The 10,000-nt window shown below is 40.6% G+C and overlaps 1 protein-coding gene and 1 pseudogene across 2 annotated transcripts in view; one reads left to right on the top strand and one right to left on the bottom strand.

Moving 5' to 3' along the window:
* Nucleotides 1-10,000, top strand: part of LOC138058920 (uncharacterized) — a 79,661-nt gene that overhangs the window by 28,855 nt on the left and 40,806 nt on the right. The gene's annotated exons all lie outside the window — the stretch shown is intronic.
* Nucleotides 9,083-10,000, bottom strand: part of LOC138058921 (uncharacterized) — a 1,231-nt pseudogene continuing 313 nt past the window's right edge.

Here is a 10,000-nt window from a genome sequence, read left to right as displayed (position 1 = left end):
TCTGGTTCCATGCTTGCAGCTCTTGTCTCGCATGTCTCGCAGCTCTTGCAGTAATTGGAGATGTCTTTCCTCATCATTAGCCAGAAGAACTACTCCTTTATCCTCTCGAGAGTTTCCCCTTCCCCAGGTGACCAGCCAGTGGTATGTTGTGTGATACCTTGGTTAATGCTACATCGGCATTCTTTAGGTAGTACCAGCTGCTCCATGGGTTCTCCAGCAGTCTATCTGTACATGATTCCGTCTCTATAGATGATTTGCACTTTGCCAGCTTCCTGTCATGTGGCTTGTTGTCTCAGGCTGTCAAGAGTCTTGTCGTTCTTCTGAAGTTCTCCTAAGGCTCTGGGATTAATGTCCAAAAGGTTTTGGCCGTTTGTTGTCTTGTTCTTTTCCTTCTGGTGCTCCTTGCTTTCCTCGCATTTTTGATTTCTGTCTTTGTAGGCCCTGGCATTCGGAGGGGCATCCGCAAAGAATTTTGGACCCAAGTGACTGAACTTGCTGGTAATATCCACAGCTTTATCCTCCAGCTCAAAAAGCTTAACTCTGCAGCTCTTTTGCATTCTCTCCTCATTTGCCTGTTGTGCTTTTTCTCTCTTCAGCTGTCCTCTAGTTGCCACCATTCCATCTTGTGGATTTGCCTTCACCGTTAGCAGAAGGTCATAGAATGTAGGGTAGTCTTTTCCCAGCAAGACATTCAGTGAAATCCGGTTAATAACGGACACCAAGGGGACATACCATAGTGTCCATATTATCCAGATGTCCGTGTGAAGCAAGCTGTCAGAACATAAGGCGACGGACACTCGTTTTATCAATATAAAGACTAAAGCAGACATATTTACCAGAAAACGTTGTTTAATTTCTTATCTGTAGGTAACTGTAACAATTTCATCTTAAAGAGAACGCGCAATTATTTATCATAGTCTCAGACTAAAATTATTGTTCTTGAAAAACGACAATGGAATCATTTGAATAAGTCTGTGACTTTACTTTGTACTGACGCCTTTAGTTTTCACCTAACCAGTTGGACTGAATATTAGAAGGAAGCTTTGCATTTCTGTTAGGTTTTCACTGGTAAGATACTCAGTCACCTTGTCCAGCAATGACATAGCCTTCTTTAAGTGATTTGACGTTCGGCTCCTTCAACATGGCATTAACCTCAATAATATCCGCATAACTGTCGTCATCTTGTGAATTCTGGGAGGTGGATGCCAATAGACTGCAGAAAAATCCCTCCTCCCAGTTGACGTTCAGCTTGGTGCAAGTTGGGAACTCACATCGCACAACAATAAATAGATAGATAGATAGTGTTTATTTACCACGCTTGCAGCACAGAAGCTGGATTACAGTGGTGTCAGCATGGGTACAATACATATACAACATAAAAATTACAATACATAAAAATTATTCACACTAATGGCTAACATAGACATTGGTTCCAAAGTCTCTACGCGTCTCTGTGAGTAATAAAGTTCCTTAGACGGTCAGTTTTCGCCCTGGGGCGGGTCTGGAGAGTACTCCCAGACCGTAGCCCCGTAGCCATGGGGTTGCTTTACAGTAGCTGGGAGTGAGGAGCATATTGGTTACAGAGCATTACCTCGTACATAAGATATAAAATTCGTACATATTTCCTTACATCTCTCATTCAACGTTTTAAGCCCAGATTGATTCATTATGCGGAGGGCTTTGCGCTGCACAGACTCAATGAGGTTGTCAAGATAGGGGGAGTGCAACCCATACAGGCGCAGCGTATTCAAGCACTGAACGGATGAGGGCACAGTAAATGGAAACTAGGTCCGCACACGCAACTCCCGATTTCCTAAGTAAACGAAGGGCATAAAGGCGTTTACAGGCTTTGGTGACTATGTGCTCTACATGCGCGTTCCATGATAGATCGTGAGAAACATGGACTCCAGGAGCTTGTACGTCTCCACCTGATGGACAGGGCAGCCCTTGATGGTAATAGGGGCCGGGGGACCAGGCTGAATTCACCTGCACCAGTTCGCTGTCTAGTGTCTACTAATTCCTGGAATGGATCAAATGTCTGGTGTTCCTCAGGAAATGAAACTAAAGATTCGTTTTCTGAAAGAAAACCAGCCTTTTTAAAGCATTTCTTGATAGTAGACACGTTAGCAGTAGCCCAGCAATACGAGTGGAGGATGATACTGGCTGTACTAGCGGCAAGCAAAGGATGTCAAAGAGGAAGAAGGCGGTGAGCAATGAATGCAGCAAAAAGCCAAGGAAGTGAACTTGTGCAATAAGGAAGCAGGCACGAGTGACAAAGATCAAGATCAAACATGTTACGCTATTTTGCTACTGTTTTTAGCAATAAAATCGCAGTAGACATCTGTCATCGTTTCAACAGGGTACAGTGTTTACAATTAACACATAATTACAGCAATGAAAATAGACGGTGTGCAAATAACCAGTGTTCGTAAAGCGGGGTTGACATTATAAAGGAACTTCGTGACATGGAAAATTGTCCGTTTTCCATAGTAAGTGGTGTCTATATTAAGCAGGCTAATTATAGAGAAAATATATGACCTTTTCGTCAGGACAAACGAAACTGGCCGTTATAAACGGGTGTCCATAGAGCAGGCTTCCACTGTACCTCAGCAGGTCTTTATTCACATCCACAACTACTACTTTGGGTTCATCGTCTAGTTGTTTGGTTCCTTAGGATAGGATATCTGGTGATCATGAATACATCTGAGATGTGTCTTTTCGCCTTGATGTTTTTTAAGTCCACTAGGTCACGTTGTACGTGAGTAATATCAAAAGCAGAATCTATCACCATTTCAGCATTAACACCATGCACAATAACCAGTCCTCTTAGTCTTTCTGCAGCTTCTCACAATATAACCCTCCCTTTTGCATCCTCTGCATATGCATAGCAGGCGGTTTGGTGAATGTTAGAAGCTTCTTTCCATTGGGGTTGACTTTCAAGTGATAGTTTGAATGTAAATGGCCACACGAAAAGCAAGCGAAGGGGGAGGGGGCGAGGAGAGCAAGCGAAAAACGACGTGTAAATCAACCCACAACATTTCAAAACCTCCTATTTCCAATGATGGGTGACTAGCACAGATTTGATGTCAACTGCCAGCCAATTGTAGCGTGTCTTGTGTAAACATTGGCGGTAATAAAGTTAATTCACTTGGGAAATAATTTAGAGGATCGAACTGAGATTCAACTTACCTTTGACGTTTCCCTGTCCATGTTTCTACTGTGTGCGATTCGTTGACAATGATATATATAGCCGACAATTTTTTGTGGAAGTTATTAGAATGTCATTTCAGCACGCTGAGAAAGAGAGGTTGCCGTGAGCCCTCATCCTTCAGCTTTTTTAATTTAACGTAGTCACGGCTGATACTTGTCAAATTAAGGTGTGATTACTAATGCAGAACACATTTCTCCGGTGTCGCCGGTAAGAAAAAAACCGAAATATAAAGCTTTTGCCAGATCCCTTGGGAAGGACCACCAAATTATCACCTCCATTCAGTAGTGTTTTTACGTATTTCTTCACTTATCTAAGAACACCAGAAAGTCCAGGCTACTGCAAGGAAGTTTCCAATTTTTTTAAAACCAGATTGTCGGCTCTTTCTGCCTTGTTTTGTCTTTATACTTTTATGAAAGGGACCAAAACATTTTGACTGACAGGGGGGTTTTGCTGACACTGTCAGCCAATCAGAAACGATATTTTCTCTGTCCGTCGGCGAATGGAGGTTTGGAAAATGCTGAGGGGTTTCTCACTCCTTCTCCTCCTCCCCTTCCCCCTCATGTTCTTGTTTGACTTTGGTCCAGGTTTTGCCACAGCCATATTCAAAATCGTCACTCAAAAATCAACCCCAGTGGAAAGAAGTGTCTAAAATATACCAAACCGCCTGCTACGCAGGCTAGCATATGATATGTGGTCTGGTTCAGTTGCGGTTTGTTCATGTTGTTTTGTTATCTTGAGACTGGCATCTTCTGGTTGGATTCAATTCTTCATATTTGTTTAAGAGGGTGTTGGCCTCTTGATAGGTTCCTGTGATCTTCTGTAGAAATCATTCTGAACTCCTTTGCGAGTATCACAATAGCTGTCTGCCAACTCCTCTGCCTTTAATCTTGTTGTTGGTTTGTGTTCACGCACCCATATTTGTACTCCTGGGGGCATGGTGACCACTAGCTGCTCCATGACGATTATTTCAGATATTTCTTTGCCAGTTTTGCCCTCACGTTTTATCCACTTGTTATATAAATCCATTTGTTTTACATGCAGGTCTTTATAATTTTCTCTTCCTGTTTTTGTAACGAATCAGAACCTCTGTCTGTATGTTTCTTCTGTGATGTCATACCTCCTCAATATTAGTGGAGCTCAGGTGCCCGAAGCTCGCCAGTGGAGCACCATGGGTAAGATTTTTTGGGAAATCTATCCATGCCTTCCATCCGCCCATACACACTGTCGGGTGGAGGTGGGGAGGCAGGACAGCTTCTGGGGACGGGAGCGTTGGCAGCTTTGCATTTGGCAACCCACCTTTTTCTGGCAGGAAATCATATTAGTGACGAGCAACGGGATAAAGAGCAGGGAACAGCACGAGAGAAGAGGCGACGAAATTTGAGAAATTTAAGGAAAGAAATCCTCGAGAGGAGGGAAGGAGAAGAAGAGAACTTTATGCAGAAGCATAATATTTCCATAAACAGTATATTGCTTTCTGGGGTTTGAAACGGGAGGTCCGCTTTTAAGCTTGGCTAAATCTATTTATTACTTCCTTCACCTTCTCGTAGTCATTGCTTTGACTAATTGGAATTGCAGCGTATGCAGCTTAAGCCTTGGCTGTTAGATGTGCAACGAGCTTAACGACCTGTTTAACGTCAGGCCACTTGCACGTTTTTGCCATTCCTTCAAATGTAGTGAGATAATGTTCAATGTCATCATTCTGTGTCATGAGTTTCATGAGTTCCTGTAGTCTCTTTAAGTCTTCTCTCTGCTGCAGTTCCATTTCCTCCATTTTTTGTCTAGCTTCTTCACTTTTTCTTTCCCATTTCTCCTCCTCTTTTTTATACCATTTTCTGCCTTCTTTTTGTGGTCCCTTTTACATTTCTCTTGGTAAATCATGAACTTTGTTAACATCTCCATACATCTTTCAAATCCATCCCTTGACAAGGGCTCGAGACTTACTTTTTACTTCTTTAGCCTAGTGGCTAGTTGCAGGTCTGATTTCACTAGCCAAAACTAAATTTTCAATAGCCAGTCTTGTCATGAGCGGTTTCACTAATTTGTGTAATAAGAGTGGTCGAGCTCAGCCATTCCTAATACGTCAAAAAATTATCACCAAAAAATATTCCACTTTTGCAAACAATATTCTCATGTGTTCAGTCTCATCATTTGCTCTTTTCTAAATATAACCCTGTGATACAGGGGCGCAAGTTTGCTGGTGTTTACTGTAACAAGCCGAATAGTGCAAAACTCCAATAAATAGATATTCTCAATCACATTCAACGAGCTAAATCACAATCAACGACGTGAATGAGTAAAATTCAAGAGAAAAATATTTCAGCCATAATTATTCAACAAGGCAAATTGCACTTAAGGATGTTTAACATGATAAAAGTTAACAACGGAAAAAGACACACAATCACATTTATCTGTAAACAATAACAAGCAAGAGGAGTGCGGAAAATCGATCAACAAATCCCATGGATCTTTGCATGGTATGTTGCCGGGGAATGGGAATGAGGAGAGGCACTTAAAGATGGCTGACAGTCCTCCTCCAGTGATGATTGGGAAGAGTTTTTTCAGTCTCTTGTGGAACTCCTAAACGATTGCAAGACGTCCTCAGTTACAACTAGTGCTACTTAAGAAACGATCGCAGTACTACCTCTAGTTCCCGGAGGGTCTGAGGGTGGAACCGTTTTGCGAGAGCTCTTAAACAATTTAACTTTGTTAACCATAGAATGGACTAGAAGTCAAGAAAGCTCAACTAATGCACTAATTTATCGATTTACTCTCTGGAAACTCCTCCGGTAATTCTCACAGGTTCTGTTGGCCGGCCAAGATTGCAAATAAGAAGATGCATTAACCTATTTGAGGTCCCTGGGATTTAAATGGAAGCACATAGCTGATGTGTTATTAGCTTCGAGGTGGGCCACAAGGAGAAGAGTTGTAGAGTTTGGCCTGGAGGAAATAATGGGGTTCAAAGACATGGCAAATGAACAACTTGATGGCTTAGTGCGGCAGTTTATACAAGAACATGGGACCATAGTTGGATGCTCCATTATAAATGGCTATCTAAGACCGCTTGGGATTCGAATACAACAGCATCAACTAAGGACAAGTATTGCTCATCCAGGAGAGCGTACTCTGTTCCAGGACCCAACAGTTTGTGGCACATATATGGGCATCACAGTCAAGTCAATTGGGGATTTGTCTTATATGGGGCAATTGAAGGGGTTTCGAGGGGCATAGTATTCCTTAAGTGTTCTACTAACAACAGGAGTAAGATCATGGGGGGTCTATTTCTTTCTGCAACACGCAATTTTGGTTGCCCATCACGTGTAAGAACAGACCACAGTGGGGAGAATGTAGAGGTGTGGGAGCTGATGGAAGAGGCAATAGATTCAAATAGGGGGAGCTACCTTGTTGCATCCTCCGTCCACAACCAGCGGATTGAATGTCTATGGAGAGACGTTGTTTGCATGTTGTGTCACATTTTCTACTACACTTTCCAGGCACTGGAGGTATCAGGTGTCCTTAACCATGACAATGACATTCACTTATTTTTGCTTCATTTCATTTCCTGCCAAGAATAATAGAGGACTTGAGAGGCTTACTTGTGCCTGGAATAATCATCCAATTTGTACTGAGGGCAATTGGTCCCTTATTCAAATCTGGACAAATGGCATGGTTGACATTCGAAATAACAGTATTAATGCCGTATCTGATTTCCACCATGGTACTGCTGTTGACGACCTTGAATGGTTTGGGTATGATCCTGATGCACCTGCACCTGGTGATGATCGTCTTAGTTTTGTGCAAGCTGAAGATGTAAATTTTGACTTGCCAGAGGTAGTACTCCAGGAGCTTGTTCTTGAAGTTGATCCACTAGAGTATTCTGTCAGCTTTGGCATTGATGTGTACCAGAAGGCATTTTCAACAGTTTTGACAGCCATGGAGAGCCACGAGTAAGTGACCCTGAACACTCACTCACAGGTTGCAGAAATCTATAACTTCATGAGTTATACAAGTGTGCTGTTGTTTTTGCACAGTACAACAGTGCACTAAAAATTCACAACTTTTTGTTATTAATTTGTTCTTAGATGTGACATATTTCAATTTTTTAAACTATGTTAAAAGATAACCTCAGAAGAAAAGAAAAAAGAAACAAAAATAGGGAATTTACCTTTTTAAGGAACTCTAACAGATTTCGTTAGATACTAGGAGGTATTGTTTTCTTGAAAATTATGGTGAAAAAAATTGAACAAATGAACTGTTAGAGTGGATGAATACAAAGTACTCTGAAATGAACAGCCAAAACAATTGTGTTTGAAAAGTAGCTGATTTCACCCAGGGTGCACCTTGTACAATTATGCACACAATTCATTACGTAGAATAGTACTTGTCCCTGGAGATGTCCCTACAATAGACCTGTCCATGGTTTTTCAACTTTTGACAGGATCAGTTAGCGAAACTCTGTCAACAGGGCTGGAAAGAATGCCTTAAAATTAGTGAAGTTTCCAAGTTTGAAAGTGATTTGTTAAAAAGTAAACGAAAGTTACTATTTTTCAGACATTTGTATGACAAAAATGACTGTTTTTAAAATTTTGTAACTTTGTAGAGCAATATCTATGTTTACAAGTCAAATTTACAGCAGTTTCATTCATGCATTGTTAAAAACGTATGCTTCAATCCCATAGAAAAAGTATTTGAGTAACTGCCAAGGATTCTATTATCAATTAATGTAAAGGAAGAGCAATTGGTTTGTGGTTCAAGGTTTTTTTGGTCTTAATTGCCCGGTCAATGGTATATGATTATTAGCACCTAAAGTTGGCCATGGCTTCAAAGACCAATTCCCATTGCAATAGTTAAGTCTATAAAGCTACCTTTGGACAAAATCTCATTTCAGAAATGGCACAAGGTTTTGAGAGTGTGTGTAAACTTGGGCTAGCTGCGGGTGACTTGGTGAAAGCTAGAGAACAGGAACTCCGTATGACCTTAACTATGTTTCAATGAAAACACTCTGGATGTTAATGAGGTTTCACAATTGTTTTACTTTACAACTACAAGTTTACTCTCTACTTAAGTAACTCCATCCCCCATCCATAAACATGTGAAAGAAAGTTGACTTGATGGAAGCGGGCCAAGTAACAATAAAATATTCCTTTTTCAAGTGGGACTTTCTGTTTATTATGTGCTATACGTTTCAACTTTGTCACAAGTCAAAAAGCTGAAGCAAAAATGGCCTCTGTTTCCAACTGACACTACTATTGAACCAGGCATAAAAATGGCAGTACTGGATCTTGAACCAGTGGTAAAAGATAAAAAAAATAAACAGATCATCTACTGATGAATTCTGTATAAATGAATAGAGCATCTGCTTGACATTTTTCACTTGTGCATCATCAGTAACAGGAGGTTTCAGTAAAGACTTGATAAAGGCTGGTGATACTTCATCCCTGCTGTGAACAAAAAAATGCTCAAACTTAGCAGGAGCTTTTTCCAGCTCTTTTTTAAAGCCCAGAATTGATAAACCGCTCCAAAGCTGACCAAGAATGGCCTTGTGCTTCGGTATGGTGTCATGTAACGCCAGGCACTGAACGACCTCGCACTTGTTCTGTTCCTGTAAAACAGAAAAAAAGAGTCATCTCCTTCAACTGCCTACAGAAATGTTCTCCACCTCATATTAAAATGTAACTATGCTGCTGTCAGATGGAAAGTGTTACTCTGTCTACTAGAATACTTGAAGAGTCTTCCACAGTGAAAAATTATTGTCAGAAAGATAAAGGATGTTATGGAGAAATAAACCGGCAGGTATAAAACACTAGTACAGCAGAATACGAGAAATTGAACTCACCGTTAGGTTTCTACTTTGCCCACACTCTTGCATGAACTTCAAAAAGCTGTCATCTTGAGAGATTTGCCAAAGGTCCTCTGCAAAACCATCTTTGATCTAAATTCAGAATAACAGTGATGTTACAGTCAACTCCCGTTGACTCGAACCCTCGCTAACTCGAACCAAAATCGATTTCCCTTGGATTTCCTTCATACATATACAGTAATTTTACTCTTGGTATCTCGAACTCTTGATGACTTTAAGTTTTCCGATTTCTCTTGAAGGTTCAAGTTATCGGGAGTTGACTGTATTTAAGAATTCTGGGCTGTGATATCTTGTTTGGTAGCTAGTAAATAACAAGTAAAAGATGATGATAATTTACCGTGGATAAGAAACTTTGGAGATATCTCTAACATCATGTAACACGCATGCATGAGTTGGAGTGAAACAAAGTTGACAAAATTTGTACCTATTAAACAAGAATGAACAACTTCATATCACAAAGCAATTTTATCGTTAGCTGTGAATAAGTATCAAGACAAGAATTCCATAAATAAATACGACGTTAAATAATATGATATGATATTGAGGTTTTCATCTTACATAAACTGAATATTGTTATAATTGTAGTGTAAGCAAAAGATGAAAATGTTACCCTTTCAACAAAGCCAACAAGTTCGCTATCTATCACCAATATCCACAAAGTAAGACCTTTCAGTTGCTTCTGACAAATCCCCAGTGGCTATGTACCAGTAGATCCCAGGGGTAAGATAAGGGAAGCCAGGTCCACCTTGAATTAAACTGTATGCTATCATTTTCCCCACAATGCTCACCTCTGAATAACGAAGACTGGATGAACCCTTAGCAAGTTCAGGAAAAACATCAGTGAATTGTTTTCTGAGTACTCCTCCTGTATCTACTGCTGGCTCTCCTTTGATCTGCACTTTGATAGGGTATCACTGGATCAAAATATACAC

This window comes from Montipora capricornis, chromosome 8 (genome assembly GCF_036669925.1).
Source record: "Montipora capricornis isolate CH-2021 chromosome 8, ASM3666992v2, whole genome shotgun sequence".
NCBI classification, from domain to species: Eukaryota; Metazoa; Cnidaria; class Anthozoa; order Scleractinia; family Acroporidae; genus Montipora; species Montipora capricornis.
The sequence above is the reverse complement of the archived record's forward strand: the minus strand, read 5'-3'. Positions and strand labels throughout refer to the sequence as shown.